Consider the following 16,811-nt stretch of genomic DNA (forward strand, 5'->3'; position numbering starts at 1 on the left):
ATCAAGATTTTTTATTAATTCTTTCTTTTCAACAAGTTTCTTTAAAAATAAGCGTGAGCAAGTCTCATTTTTTTCCATATGTTCCACTTTTGCATTATAAATAATTTCTTTACCTTTTCCTTCCACAGCTTTCTTTATCTCCTCTTTCACCTTTACAATTGTTTCATCCATGTTCACACCAATGCTCCTCAGCTGGTAACAGGTTTGCAGTTTTGTGTTTAGCCTTTTAAACCACCTTTGCTTCTCCTTGGCTTTGTTCACACCAGCACGCATAAAAAATTCTTTTATTTTGGCCTTTGCATGCTCCCACCAGTCCAGCATTGATGCAAACCGCTGTTGGAGATTTTTTAGTTCTTTATAATAAATAACAAAGTCTCTCTTTATGACTTCATCTTCTAGGAGCTGTGAGTTCAGTCTCCAAACACCTTTCCCTTTGATGACATCAGGTAAGTAAATTTCCACAGAGAGAAGTTTGTGGTCAGACAAGACATTATCTGTGAGTTTAGCATTTTTTATTTTTATATTTTCAGAAATAAGGACAAAGTCAATTCTGGATTTATAGATGTTACTTTCCCAGGTGTATCCAGGATCAGATGGGTTTTGACTTTTCCAGGCATCTTGCAATCTGTTGTCCTGAATTAGATTCTTCAGCTGCACTTCAGTCTTGTCTTTTCTCACAGACCCAGAGACTCTCCTCTCATCAGGCAACACACAGTTAAAATCTCCTCCCAAGACAAGAGAGGTAGCTCCATGCAAATACAACTGCACAATCTCTAGGAGGGAGGATCTTTCTTCTTTAACAGGGGAGGCATAGATGTTAATAATCCTCAACTCCACTCCATTATATTGTACATTCACAAGCAATGCCCTCCCAGGCACAATTTCCACAAAGGACATGATGTTAAAGTCCTGGCCCTTAAAAAGTATTCCAACTCCAGAGTTCTTGTTTGAGTTGTCACCTGACCAGATAGATGGGCCATATATCCAGTCAGTTCTCAGGTATTCATAATTCATGTGATGATCAATTCCACATTCTTGAATTAGAAAAATTCTTGCATTCAAAGTTGACAAATATGCAAAAAAAGCAGCCCTCCTTGCAGGACTCTTTATTCCTCTCGCATTAAGCGAGGCAATGCTGATGGTAGCCATTTAACCCTTTTCAGGAGTTGCTGCCTCAGACTCAGGAGATGTAAATTCCTGGATAACTTGAGATGGTGCAACCAGTAACCGTTTTGTTTGGCCACTGTTCACATCTGAGACAACAGGATCTTTCTTTCTCTTTTTTTTCACGTCTTCAACCTCCATCTCCTCTGACCAGTCTCTTGCAAGTGTAGTCACAGATGATCCCTGCTCCATATCTAACTCGGCAAAGTCCGACTCAGTGACAGCGACCACCGACTCCACCGCCCCCATGGTGACAGCAGGGACAGCACGGGGTTCACTGCCACCAACTTTCCACTGGATAACATCTGGCTTTACAGCAGCAGGTTTTACAGTCTCTTTCTTTTTAACTGCAGAGACTGCAGTCTGAACAGACCCAACAGCAACAGCAACAGGAACAGGATCCGCAGTCTCAATAGTGTCCACAGGTTTGGATCCAGCCTCAGGTGTGGCAGCAATAGCAGCAGCAGCAGCAGCCTGGTCACAAGATGATGCAGCGACCTCCGCCCAAGTTCTGGACCTGTACAGACAGTCTTTGAACACATGTCCACGTTGCCCGCAGAGATTGCACACTACCTCCTCCGTGCAACCTCCTGAGGTATGTCCAGCTTTGCCGCAGCGACCACAGAACTGCACAGATGGTGAAGTGCAAGCATCCTGTCTGTGGCCAAAGCTCCTGCATTTTCTGCAAAATTCCGGCATGTTGTTATAAAACAGGTAGCCTCTGTCTCTGCCAATTGTAAAGCTGGAGGGCGGATGTTGCATGCCCTCAATTCCATCAGGATCAGCTCTAAACTTCACACGGAACTTGTATTTACCAGTCCAGAGATCCTCTGTATTGAAGATTTTCTCTCCTCCTTTCACCTCAGAGCAATATCTCTGGAGAAAGCGCCCAATGTCAGCCAGATTCACATACGGATTGTACATGAACACCACCAGGTTTGTCTCTCCTGCAGTGTATAACACAGTGAAGGTAAGTCCATCCAGCTCAGGTGAATTCAGCTTGGACTTTAATTGGTAGTGCAGATTCTGACAGGCGCTGTGAGATTCAAGCACAAGGACATATGAAGCTCTCCCATGCTGCTGCAGACATAGAATATCCTGCTTTTTCACCAGCAAGGTCTTTAGGAAGATGTTCTTCACAAGATGTTCCAAGCTGAACTTGTCCAATGCATTTTCAAGGATATCCACACGAAATCCATTCTTTATCCTGGTCTCTCCATCTTTCAGGTAATTAATTCGGCTCTGGAAAGCCATTATCGCACAATTCACAGTAGCCCCCGCAAGGGATAGCTCCTGCAATCCACCTCGCACCTCTTGATCTTAGCCAAAAGGCCGAGAAGCGATAACCGTGAAAGGGGCGGGCCCAACAAGGTCCCCTTCATGGGCACTATCACTGCTTGCTGTAAGGGAGGCTGCCAGACATTTTCCCATTCACACTCTGGGCTGGGGGGCAGTCAACCACCAGTACACACAGCAGAACCTAAACCCATACCATTATTGCTAAGCAGCAAGACAGGGGCCCATTGCACTCCCACGGGGCCTTTTTAAATGCAATCCATAACCCGGATTTGCCAGGAACCCTTCTTACTCCTCCTACTTGCATGTGACACTGGGCTTAGGATCTGCATAGGAAACACACACACAAGCACACACCTACCTTTGTTGCCTGCAGATGCCTCCTTGGCTGTCCCCAAACGGTATCAAACCAACACCCACGGGAAGCTGTAAGCATAGAGGACATGCCTGCACCCTATTGGACTTACTTGTGTGGGTTAAATCCGGGTTATTTGACAACCTATGGCGGTGATGGTTCTGCTCAGGCAGAGCAGTGCTGATGCTCCTCATAAAGCTGTCGCTGCTGTGAAGGTTCTAGGCGACATCACAATCCCTATGGTTACATACACAACAAAGCTGGGTTGTTGTTGTTTACACTCTGCAAGGCCTGTGGAAGTGAGTGACATCATAGCACTGTAGTTCTGAGGGTTCTAGATGGATGCAACAATCTCCTGTTGCTTCTATGAAGGCCATAATAGACGACATCACCAACCAGCTCCATAGTCACATACACAGCAAAGGTGAGATGTTGTTTACACCTAGTGATGTCAGTGGTATTGAGTGACATCACAGCACAGTGCTAAGGCTCCTGGGAATGAAAGTAGGAATCTTTCTTTTTAACCCTGTAAGGGGGTGGTGCACTGTACCCGAAGATACTGCCATATCGGGTCAATGCATAGGGCGACGGAAGAAAGGTTCGAAATCGGCCCCCGTTCTCAAAAATCCATTTAATATATGGTCCACAGATAGGGGACGTATCAGATATTAAACTGATAAGAACAGATTTTTTATTTTTTATTTTTTTTTTTCCTCAGTTACAGACTATTGTTTGGACGATCATCAGGTCACCTACCAAGACTCGTCACTTAAAACAATATCTGAAAAAACATCATACGGAAAAAACTAACTAAGGGAACCGAGGGCCAAGAAAAAGTGACCAAACAACAAAAAAACATGTCAAAAACAATTACAGAAATTGGTCAAAAACTTACAGCTTTCTCCTTTACGTACTTCTTATAAATTCTTCCATCGTGTATGCATCCAGATTTTCTCCGCTTCTTCTTCACCAATTCTCTTTTTGTCCAGTAGAAAGATAGTAAAAATCCTTCCTAAAAACAATCTTTTCAATTCCCTCGGAGAAATAACAACATTTTTAAAAACAAGCAAATTGCGTGAGTCCCATAAAACCTCTTTAAAAACAGAAAAAAGAATCCAATTAGTACGTGTATCTTCCTTTTTACTAAGATCTTGACCAATAAAAACTCTCAAAAGAAAAACTGTTATATCCAGTGAGTTGGATTAAAAACCTCTTTAAAAACATAAAAAATTATTTTGCATAAAAACAGTCCCAATAAAGGTGCACTAAGTCTTCTCTACCTCCACAACCCTCTCTTGGGCATCTGTCACTTATTCTCAAACCTCTTCCATTTAAAAAAGATCGGGTTGGGAGACAGCCATGAAAGGACATCCAACTAACGTCTTTTTGTCTGTTTGATAGTCCAATAACTTTAAAAAACTTCCAAATCTTCACAGACTGAGCATTAGTGTAGAATGGTACTTCATATAATCTCTCATTTTTCCTTATTTCTTGTTCTATTTTCTTTTTATCAGGTTCACCTAAAGAGCTCAAACCAAATTGATCATTGAAAGACCTGAGGAGCACATAGAAGATAGGTATCACATGTGCTATGGGTCTCCTCAAATCCCTCTCACACCAGCCCCATTTGGAAAACAACCATCCTGCAAGGTATTTACTCATGTCTGCCGCCCTATTATTGCACTGTATCAATTTAAAAATTAAAAGAAAATAGTGCACCTTTAAAAACAGATCAATGTTTGGAAAGTTATATCCGCCCAAATTCATACTCTTCATCACTCCTTCTCTTCTCATTTTCTCCATCTTAGACCCCCAGAAGAACACAAAAAGCTTCCTTGTAACTCTCCTAGTCCATAACTTCCCTGGAGGAAGCACCATAGCCGTATACAAGAGAAGCGGTAGGATTACAGACTTAATGATAAGAACTTTCCCTTTAAGTGACAAGTTCCTTAACCTCCAGAAGCATAGCTTCTTCTCAATTTTACTGTCCAAAGTCTCATAACTTTTCTTTCCTTTGAGGTCTTTGTCAAATATCACTCCTAGCACTTTAATGTCTTCTTTTTCCTTAACACCATCCACTACTATATTCTCTTGGTTCCCAAAACTGCATAATTGGCACTTCCCCCAGTTCACATTCATCCCAGCCACACAACAAAAAATCCTCACATGCAAATTTACTCTGTTGAGATCTGCTTGGGATGTACAAGTAAAAACCACATCATCCATATAACTTAAAACCTTTAACTTACTACCATCACTACCTGGAATAAAAACACCACTCACACATTTATCTTTCTGCACATTCTTCAACAGGCCCTCTATAACGCATATAAACAGAATTGGGGAGAGTGGGCATCCCTGTCTGACTCCAGACAAGACATTAAAAGCAGGCCCCACATGCCCATTTACTAAAATCTGACTTGTCACCCCATGATAAAAACTCATAATAACAGATAATAACTTTTCTGGAATACCTAAGTGTTTTAAAGCAATGAACATAAAATCATGTGCAACCTTATCATAAGCCTTTTCGAAATCTATGGACTCAACAAACAGTGCATTCTTGTTAAAGTTACTGTAATAAATAGAGTCTCTTAAAAGCAATAAATTATCTGTTATTTTTCTTTTCGGTACTGCACAAACTTGGTATTCTCCCACAAGGTGGTCCACTACATCACTCAGTCTATTAGTCACAATCTTAGCAATTATCTTGTAGTCACAATTTAATAAAGTTATAGGTCTCCAATTTTTAAGATCTCTGCCATCACCTTTTTTATGAATTAATGTTATGACCCCTTCCTTCATAGATTCAGCTAAAACACCTGAGTTAAAAACATATTGCACCACCCGTGTAAACTCTTTACTTAAAATATTCCAGAACGCGGAATAAAACTCAGCGGGGAGACCATCACAGCCTGGTGTCTTCCCTTTGGCCATCTTATCCAGGGCCTGCTTGATCTCCCCTTCACTAACATCATCAATCAAAAAATCAACTTTTTCAACAGGAACATTATTCACCAAAATATTACAATAATCATTCATCTCCGTCTCACTGGCTCTGCTCTTATTACTAAAGAGTGTCTCATAAAATCTGCCAATCTCCTTCACCATCTCCTCTCCAAAAACTTCCCCCGTAGGGGTAAAAACAGATTTAAAAACACCTTTAGCATTAAAACATTTTTTAAAGAAATACCGTGTACACTGCTCATTTTCTTCTAGGTGCTGCACTTTAGACTTATATACAATATTCCTTCCCTTTTCCAACAACCTTTTTTTCATCTCCCCCTTCACCTTAACAATCTCATCCTCCACCTCCACACCAACACGTTTAAACTTATAGAGAGTCTCTAACCGGGATACAAGCCTTTCATCACTCCTCCTCTTCTCTTGTGCTCTCTTTATGCAAAACATCTTAAAGAAATTAGAAAACTCTCCTTTAGCCCATTCCCACCACACTAAGACATTACTAAAATCAGGTTGTTTAGAAACACAGGATAAAAACACATGATTAAAACCAGCCATTATTTCCTCATCTTCCAATAGACTTACATTTAATTTCCAGAGCCCCCTCCCAAAATGAAGGGACTCTGTGACACTTATCTCAGCCGACACCATCTTGTGGTCTGAGAAAGTTGACATCATTTGATTGCACCGGACCACCTTAATCCCATCAGAGACCAGGATGTAATCGATCCGGGATTTACAGCGGCCACTATCTGATATGTACGTATATCTTTCATCAGTGCTAACCATCAGTCCAACATCAGTAAAATGCAAGTCTTGAATAATTTGATTTAAAACATTGGAAGTAATATCAGTTCTAACCTCAGCAGAGCTCTCACGATCATTGACGGATCTAATGCAGTTAAAATCGCCAACAATAATAGTATTTTCACGACCAGGGATAAAAAACTTAAGGGACTCTAAAAAAGACAAACGTGCTTGTTTTTCTGCTGGAGCATACACATTAAAAATTCTCATCCTCTGGCCCAAAACCTCAAAAATTAAAACCATACAACGACCAGGTACTAAAATTTGGCAATTTAAAACTTTAATGTCCCTGTTTCGCAATAAAATCCCCACACCTTCATTTTTGTTTTCTGCACATGTGGACCAGAAGGACTGCCCACACTTCCACTCATTTGCATAAGGTGCTGACTTTATTGCACACTCCTGTAAACATATCACATCACTTCTCACATTCTCAAGAATATCAAAAATTGCAGCTCTCCTAATTTCAGACTCAATACTTCTTACATTAATAGTTGTTACAACCAAAGTCATAATAACTAGGAAAAGAAAACCAAATGCTTTAAAATCCATCTTAACTTAGAAATTAACATTTTGGCCTTCAACTTTCCTATGTAAACTTGCAAAACAATCAGGCGACCCTATGTTAGAGTCCCTGTCTATTTAATTATCACTACCAAGAACAAGGGCTTCCTGATCCTCAGACCAGCTCCCTGTCTTACACCTTTTATTCACAACCTGCACATCCTCATCTTCCTCCTCCTCTTCTTCCTTACTGCGAGAAACTCTCTGACCAGGTGTTAGAGATCTCTGAGATGACCCAACAACTTCCATTCCCTCCTCCTCCCCCACAATTGGGTTTGGACATTCAATATCATCCATAGCCTCTTCACTAGAAAGAACATCACCATACACTGTCTCAATTTTCTCCACCACTTTCACTTTTTTTTCTTTTTTCTTTTTCACCAAGGTAAATTCACCTCCCACACCTGTCTCCTCACCAGTCACAGCAGTGGAAACACCCTCCTCCCCTGACCTCTCCTGAGTACTAATGTGCTCCACTATCACAGAACTTTCCTCAGCCACCTGTGCCACATTAACACTCACACTCTCACCAACTCCAGGAACAAACCTCCCTCCCCCTTTTTCTCTTTGTTCTCATCTATTCCCAGCTGCATCAGCATAACTTCTCTTCTTTTTATACCACATATCACAGCCTCTTGCCAAATGTTCCTCACTTCCACAGATATCACATGTCTTCTTCTCTGTACAGATACTTGCTTCATGACCAGTTTTCCCACAATTTCTGCAACATTCTCCTTTCTCAGGGCAATAATCCTGCACATGGCCATAGGCATGGCACTTTCTACAATATTGCAACTGGCCTTCATAAAAGCAGAAACCTCTCTCTCCTCCGATAGAAAACACCTGTGGTATGCTCTTCCTTCCATCTTGCATTCCTTCATCTTTTTTAAATTTTACAATAAACTTTCTCTTACAATTAAAGTACCCAAACTTGTTCTTAAGTCTTCCTATAAATTTCACTTCCTCGCAATACCGGAACAAAAAGTTTGTAACCATTTCATCAGAAACCTTAGGATTATACATGTGGACAATTACTACCTTTGTTGTATTCATAAATAACGGTTCCACTTTAATCTTCTTCATTATAGCAGGCTCACTTTTCCTCTTCATTTCTTCAAGATCCATATAGACTCTCTGGCAAATCTCAGAACCACAAAAAGTAATATCATAAATTCCTTGCCTAGGAAAATCCTGTATAGCCAATACATTCCATACCTGTAGGTAATCAAGCTTGCGAAGAATCTCCAAAACGATTTGGTCAAGTCCGATCGTCCCCCGGTGCTCGCCAGGAACGTAGATCCGCACCGTGTCCTCAAGTCCACGCGCCTTCTCGCTCATTTTTGCAGGTAAAACCCACGATCGCAGCTCAGCAACAATCCAGGGCCCCCCGTAAAGAGGGCCCCGATCACCACTCCTTTCAACCCAAACCACGCACAGAAATCCACACGTGATCTTAGCCAAAAGGCCGAGAAGCGATAACCGTGAAAGGGGCGGGCCCAACAAGGTCTCCTTCATGGGCACTATCACTGCTTGCTGTCAGGGAGGCTGCCAGACAATTTCCCATGCACACTCTCACAATTTAATAAAGTTATAGGTCTCCAATTTTTAAGATCTCTGCCATCACCTTTTTTATGAATTAATGTTATGACCCCCTTCCTTCATAGATTCAGCTAAAACACCTGAGTTAAAAACATATTGCACCACCCGTGTAAACTCTTTACTTAAAATATTCCAGAACGCGGAATAAAACTCAGCGGGGAGACCATCACAGCCTGGTGTCTTCCCTTTGGCCATCTTATCCAGGGCCTGCTTGATCTCCCCTTCACTAACATCATCAATCAAAAAATCAACTTTTTCAACAGGAACATTATTCTCCAAAATATTACAATAATCATTCATCTCCGTCTCACTGGCTCTGCTCTTATTACTAAAGAGTGTCTCATAAAATCTGCCAATCTCCTTCACCATCTCCTCTCCAAAAACTTCCCCCGTATGGGTAAAAACAGATTTAAAAACACCTTTAGCATTAAAACATTTTTTAAAGAAATACCGTGTACACTGCTCATTTTCTTCTAGGTGCTGCATGATAGTACAATACACAGCAAAGGTTCCCTAAGCTATACATCGCACACCATGCTACTCTAACATTCAGCTCAATCCTGCAATAGAAAGGCACAAGAGATCAAACAAAAACCAAATAATACAATCTGTGATCGGGGTAGGGGTGTGGGCGACTATGTGGGGGGTAGGGAGGGGGCGGATCACAGGGCCAAACTGTTGGGCTGTATCTTCAGGGAGACATGGGAGAAGGAGAGGGGTCTTCACTCCTCTTCTTCCTCATCAACGGCCGAGCTGTCCAAGATGGAATAGTCTCTAAGCAGGTTCTTGATGAACCTACGGCAGTCCCGGACGGACATGTTTTCCCTGTTGATCACGAGGCGGTTCCTGGCAAGCCACACTGCGTCCTTAAAACAGTTCATAAGGCGCCAGGCCTCCTGGATGGCCTCCACGTCGTGGGTCCCAGGGAACAGGCCGTAAAGCACCGAATGGTACGATAGGCAGCTCCTGGGCACTGAGTCTCTGAGTTCATGTTCTAGGGCGTCCAACAGACCCTGTGCAAAGGGGCACTGCCAAAACACCTGGAAAGATGTTTCCTCCAAGTAGGGGCAACGGGGGCAGTACCGGGTCTTGCACAGGTTGCGGGCATGCATGAATGACCTGAGAGAGAGACCTCCCATGACGGCCATCCACGACAAGTCCTTGTGTCCATTGGTAAGCCGCTTTGAGGCCACATTGTTCCAAACTGTCTCTGCAGTGGCTGCGGGGAGTCCCGGAACCAGCTCGGTCAAGTCCTTAGCTCGGATGAGCTTGTGGATTGTCTTCGGCTACCATAGGTCGGGTTTCAGTCCTTCCAGCTGGTGCTCCCTCACAAACCGGACAACATCCCCATAGAACCAGGGAGTGTTCCAGTTGTAAGGGATGGAGCTGTCCCACTTGTCCCAGCCCAGCTGTCTCCAGAGGGGCATGAGAAGCAAGCGAGACATGGACCTGCCCGCTGAGCCAGTCTTTTCAACAAGAGTCCGCTGCACCGTGACACATGCAAAGGAGGCCCTCAGCAGAGCGGGGATGTCGGGTATTCCCTTCCCACCCTTGCGGGGTTCCTTGTACATCACGGTCCTCTTGACTCTGTCCATTTTGCCCCAGACGAAGCCAAACACTGTCCGGGTGATGGCCTTGCAAACTGTGGTATGGGGAGGCCAGGCCTGTGCGGTATATTGGAGCACAGGCAAAACTTCACTCCGCAGGACAAGTGCCTTGCCTTCCATCGTGAGCTTTCTGGAGCTCCACAGTCCGATCTTCGAGTTTATCCTTCCTAGTCGGTCTTGCCAAGACTTAAGGGCCGCTCCTTCCTTCCCGAACCAGACTCCAAGAATTTGAATGAAGTCCGGCTTAACCGTAAAGGGGAAGGGGGCGGAAGAAGCCAGGTGCCACTCCCCGAAGAGCATGGCCTCCGACTTCCCGCAGTTGACTTTTGCCCCCGAAGCTCTGCCGAAGTCCTCGCAGGTCTGGACGAGTGCAGTCACCGAACGCTGGTCAGCGCAGAAGACGGTCACGTCGTCCATGTAGAGCGAGCACTTGACCTCGTGGCGATCTGGTCCTGGTGCGGTGATCCCTCTGATCTCTCCATTCTGCCGGATAGTCTCAGCGAAGAGCTCTATAACACAAACAAAAAGGAGAGGTGAAAGAGGGCAGCCTTGTCTAACCCCTGAAAGAATAGAAAAGGGGTCAGTCTTCCAGCCGTTCACCAACACCGTGCTGTAAATGTCAAAATACATAACGTTAACAAAAGAGCAAAACATCTTCCCCAGACCCAGCCTGCGCAAAACCCTGTCCATGAATGCGTGGGAGACACGGTCGAACGCCTTCTCCTGATCTAAGCTGACCAGGGCGGCGTGGCCCCCGCGGTCCTGGATGTAATGGACCGTGTCTCTCACAAGGGCAAGGCTGTCGGCAATCCTGCGGCCAGGAATGCTGCAGGTCTGGTCCGGATGGACGATCTGCCCCATGACAGGTTTCAGCCTGTTGGCCAGCACCTTGGCGAGGATCTTGTAGTCCACGTTCAGGAGAGAGATGGGACGCCAGTTTTTCAGGTCACATCTCTCCCCCTTCCGCTTATACAAGATCGTGATCATCCCTTCCCTCAACGACGGAGGCATTCTGCCCCCCACCACCATCTCCTCGTACACCTCCAACAGGTCCGGACAGATCAGGTCACCCAGCGCTACGTAGAGCTCGGCCGGGAGACCGTCACTGCCCGGGGTCCTGCCGGGCTTAAAGGATTTAGCGGCAGAGAGCAGCTCCCCCACCGTCAAGGGATCGTCCATAGCCGCCGCACCTGCGGGATCAACAACGTTAGTGACACCTGACAGGAACCTCTCGGCGGCTTCGGGGTCGGATGACTTGGGGGCGTAGAGGTTGCTGTAGAAGTCGTGGACGACCCCCATCACTTCCTCCTTGCCGCTCCTCATGTGTCCGGTCTCATCTCGTAGCTCAGTCAGGGGCGTGTGGCCGGCATGGAGCTTCCTGAAAAAGAAAGAGTTACATTTCTCACCCTTCTCCAGGTTCTCCACCTTGGAACGAAAGACGATTCGCTTGGATTCCTCCTCAAAGTGCCTTTTCAAGCTCTTTTTGGTCTCCTCCAGCTCCTCCCTGACGTCCCAGCCACACTGGAGCAGGTCCTGCAGGGACCGCAGCTCGCGCTGCAGTTTCCTCAAGTCCCACTTCTTCGCACACGCCTGTTGTCTGCCTTTTGCCTGAAAGAAACAACGGAATTCGACTTTAACATATTCCCACCAATCGCTGATGCACTTGAACAGACATTTGTCATTTCGCCATACAAGGTACGCATCCCTAAGTTCCTCCATGACCTCCCTCTGCTCCAACAGGGCACAATTCAACTTCCAGGAGCCTGGGCCAGGTGGGAATCCATGGCCCAGAGTCCCCCGGAATCGAATGGCCCTGTGATCAGAGAAGAAGCAGGGGACCATAGAGTACGACACCTTTCTGACTGCTCTCGAAGTGAAGATGAAGTCTATCCGAGAACGGAGCGAGCCATCGGGGCGGCTCCACGTATAGTTTACGGAGCCGTTCCGTCCTGCAAGGATGCCTCCGTCACCATCTCAATCAGCAGTTTAGGCGTCACGTCCAGGTTGGCGGATGTGCCAGAACTGCGCCCGTCCACCTCAATGGGGCAGTTGAAGTCACCACCCAACACTACTGCTCTAGTGGTGGCGAGTTCAGCCCGCAGGGCCTGGAGAACCTCCAGTCGGACATCCCTCTCAGGGGAGGCATACACGTTGATGAGCCGCACGGGCTCACCCGCCCAGGAACCGTCTGCGACAAGAAGTCTGCCACAGACGAGCTCCCGGACGGAATCAAGTGCAAAGTTACCTCCCCTGATCAGGATGGCCACCCCCGCAGACCTATTGTCGCCCCCACCAGACCAGTAGGAAGGGCCGTGAGGCCACTGCCTGGCCAGATGGTTGTAAGACCTAGAAGCAGACAAAGCACATTCCTGCAACATGTAAACATCACACCTCTGGGAATCTAAGAACGTAAGAACAGTCTGAAATCTAAACCAAGCTCTAATACTCCTCACATTAATGCAGAAGATGTTGAGATCAGCCATGGGGATAAAAAGAGAGGTTAGTTCTGATACTAGTTACCAGTCTGGTCGGACGGGTCCTCTTCTCTGGCGCCTGTCGGCTCGTGTGGCTTCTCGTAGCGCCCTTCCAAGAACTCGTCGTAGACCGTGTTGGACGGAGTGTCCAGGATTCTCTTGACCTCTGGGTCCTGCAGCAGCTCCTCCATAGATTGAGCTTGGACTGGCTCTGCTTGGACCTGCTCCACTTGGGCCTGCTCCATCACCTCCTCTCCTTCTGAAGCTTCAAGGCTCTCGCAGACCTGCTCCATCTCCTCCTCCTCATCCGAAGCTTGAGGGGTCTCGCAGGTCTCAATTATCTTTCTTTTGTGGGACTCTTCTGATGCGTTGTCCCTTCCTTTCCTCTTCCTCTGTATGGTACCTGGGGGAGGAATCACAGGAAAGTCCTCCGAAGGGCGGGTGCCAGCAGCTGGAGGGGGGTTAGGTGCTGCTGGGCCAGGAGAGAAAGGAGGCTGGGTGGGGCGGGGGGCAGGAGAGAGTGCCCGGGCAGGGGAGGACGGGGCAGGGGTGGGCCGGGCAGGGGAGGACGGGGCAGGGGTGGGCCGGGCAGGGGAGGACGGGGCAGGGGTGGGCCGGGCAGGGGAGGACGGGGCAGGGGTGGGCCGGGGTGGGGTACGGGGGGCAGGGGTGGGACGGGATGGGGCAGGAGGGGCAGGGGTGGGACGGGATGGGGCAGGAGTGGGACGGGATGGGGCAGGGGTGGGACGGGATGGGGCAGGGGTGGGGCGGGATGGGGCGGGAGGGGCAGGGGATGGGGCGGGAGGGGCAGGGGATGGGGCGGGAGGGGCAGGGGAGGGGCGGGACGGGGCAGGGGTGGTGGCTTTCGCCTTCTTACCCTCCTTGGTCGGCTTGGCCATCCGTGGTGTTGGCTCCGGAGCTGGGGCTGGCTTCGGTGCTCTCGCTGCCACAGATGCCCATGTTCTCTCCCTCTGGGGGTAGTCCTTGTAGCTGTGGGCTGCCAGTCCGCAGAGGTTGCAGGTCTTGCTCTTGGGGCAGTCCTTGGTCGTGTGACCTGTCACACGGCAATACCTGCAGGCATCCTACGTACAGTCCTTGCCCTCGTGGCCCATCTTGCCACATCTCCTGCAGGTCTGCGGCATGTCCGGGTAGAAGATAAGTCCTGTGGAGTTGCCCAAGGAAAATGTCGTTGGCAGGTGCTGTAGTCCGTCTGGAGAAGCAGGGTTCTTGTTGAGTCTGACGACCACAGACCACTTGCAGGTCCAGTATCCGAGTGAGTTCAGGATGCGGGTGAGCTCCCTCACCACGGTGCAGAAGCGCTTCAGGAAGGTCGAGATGTCCGTGCCTGGGGTGTGTGGGTTCCGCATTGAGACCGTCACCCGCCTCTCCTCTCTTTGAATAAGGCAGTTGCCCACAAAGCGAGAGAAAGGGGATTCGGGACTCGCCGCTTTCACCACCTCCCAGTATCTTCTACAGGTCCCAATGGTGGCAAAGGTGATGTAGAAGATTCCCAAAAAGAAGGTTGCTATTCCCAGGGTGTCAGCCGTGGGGAAGCCTTGATCCGCCAGCATCTTCTTGCAGAACACGTCGTGGGACATGTCCGGCACCCTTCCGTCCACGGGCTTGAGCTTCAAGGCAACAGTCTGCCTCATCCAGGGCTCCAGGGTTGGAGCTTCCAGGTTAGGAATTCTGCCACCCTTCTGCCTTGCCGTGGTGGAGGTTGAAGCTTGCTGTGGTTGGGGCTGGACCTCCAGGCCTTGCCCTGCAGCCTCCTGGGTGGACTTGCTGGTTGAGGCCATGGCTTCTTCCAGCAGGCTCTTTTCCGCTTCCTTGCTTGCTTGTGGAGAGAGGCTTCGCAAAGTCTTCTTTCCCGGGTGGGAGGAGCTATGCAGATCCGGTCCCGGTGGGAGGAGCTATGCAAATCCTTCTCCAGAGGCAGCGAGTTTCTTCGAAAAGATTCTGCGCCGCCTTCCTCTTCGCCGCTGTTCCGGAATTCACCGCCGATTCCCTTCTTCCAGGTTCTTCGTCGGCTTCTTCCGGAGCTGCAGTCTTCAAGATCTTCTCCTTCTTCAGATGTTCCGAGGCAGGCAGGAGACGATCTTCAGGTGGTATGCTCTAGAGAAATGCGGTTCTAATAAGAACGAAAAGTACTGCAATCATACTACGCAAAATCTCTACCACAATGCTTGGAGTTCTTCAGACCGTAGCGATCATGGTATCTCCCCTGCCAGGTAAGTAAGTTGACATCATTTGATTGCACCGGACCACCTTAATCCCATCAGAGACCAGGATGTAATCGATCCGGGATTTACAGCGGCCACTATCTGATATGTACGTATATCTTTCATCAGTGCTAACCATCAGTCCAACATCAGTAAAATGCAAGTCTTGAATAATTTGATTTAAAACATTGGAAGTAATATCAGTTCTAACCTCAGCAGAGCTCTCACGATCATTGACGGATCTAATGCAGTTAAAATCGCCAACAATAATAGTATCTTCACGACCAGGGATAAAAAACTTAAGGGACTCTAAAAAAGACAAACGTGCTTGTTTTTCTGCTGGAGCATACACATTAAAAATTCTCATCCTCTGGCCCAAAACCTCAAAAATTAAAACCATACAACGACCAGGTACTAAAATTTGGCAATTTAAAACTTTAATGTCCCTGTTTCGCAATAAAATCCCCACACCTTCATTTTTGTTTTCTGCACATGTGGACCAGAAGGACTGCCCACACTTCCACTCATTTGCATAAGGTGCTGACTTTATTGCACACTCCTGTAAACATATCACATCACTTCTAACATTCTCAAGAATATCAAAAATTGCAGCTCTCCTAATTTCAGACTCAATACTTCTTACATTAATAGTTGTTACAACCAAAGTCATAATAACTAGGAAAAGAAAACCAAATGCTTTAAAATCCATCTTAACTTAGAAATTAACATTTTGGCCTTCAACTTTCCTATGTAAACTTGCAAAACAATCAGGCGACCCTATGTTAGAGTCCCTGTCTACTTCATTATCACTACCAAGAACAAGGGCTTCCTGATCCTCAGACCAGCTCCCTGTCTTACACCTTTTATTCACAACCTGCACATCCTCATCTTCCTCCTCCTCTTCTTCCTTACTGCGAGAAACTCTCTGACCAGGTGTTAGAGATCTCTGAGATGACCCAACAACTTCCATTCCCTCCTCCTCCCCCACAATTGGGTTTGGACATTCAATATCATCCATAGCCTCTTCACTAGAAAGAACATCACCATACACTGTCTCAATTTTCTCCACCACTTTCACTTTTTTTTCTTTTTTCTTTTTCACCAAGGTAAATTCACCTCCCACACCTGTCTCCTCACCAGTCACAGCAGTGGAAACACCCTCCTCCCCTGACCTCTCCTGAGTACTAATGTGCTCCACTATCACAGAACTTTCCTCAGCCACCTGTGCCACATTAACACTCACACTCACACTCTCACCAACTCCAGGAACAAACCTCCCTCCCCCTTTTTCTCTTTGTTCTCCTCTATTCCCAGCTGCATCAGCATAACTTCTCTTCTTTTTATACCACATATCACAGCCTCTTGCCAAATGTTCCTCACTTCCACAGATATCACATGTCTTCTTCTCTGTACAGATACTTGCTTCATGACCAGTTTTCCCACAATTTCTGCAACATTCTCCTTTCTCAGGGCAATAATCCTGCACATGGCCATAGGCATGGCACTTTCTACAATATTGCAACTGGCCTTCATAAAAGCAGAAACCTCTCTCTCCTCCGATAGAAAACACCCGTGGTATGCTCTTCCTTCCATCTTGCATTCCTTCATCTTTTTTAAATTTTACAATAAACTTTCTCTTACAATTAAAGTACCCAAACTTGTTCTTAAGTCTTCCTATAAATTTCACTTCCTCGCAATACCGGAACAAAAAGTTTGTAACCATTTCATCAGAAACCTTAGGATTATACATGTGGACAAT

The 16,811-nt window shown here is 46.7% G+C and overlaps 1 non-coding gene across 1 annotated transcript; it reads right to left on the reverse strand.

Moving 5' to 3' along the window:
- Positions 1–3,349: 3,349 nt before the first annotated feature.
- LOC130292241 (U2 spliceosomal RNA) lies at positions 3,350–3,544 on the reverse strand. Its single transcript, XR_008848146.1, has one exon. It is a non-coding gene; the product is annotated as a U2 spliceosomal RNA (small nuclear RNA).
- Between the last annotated feature and the right edge of the window lie 13,267 nt (positions 3,545–16,811).

Source organism: Hyla sarda, chromosome 9 (genome assembly GCF_029499605.1).
Source record: "Hyla sarda isolate aHylSar1 chromosome 9, aHylSar1.hap1, whole genome shotgun sequence".
NCBI lineage: Eukaryota > Metazoa > Chordata > Amphibia > Anura > Hylidae > Hyla > Hyla sarda.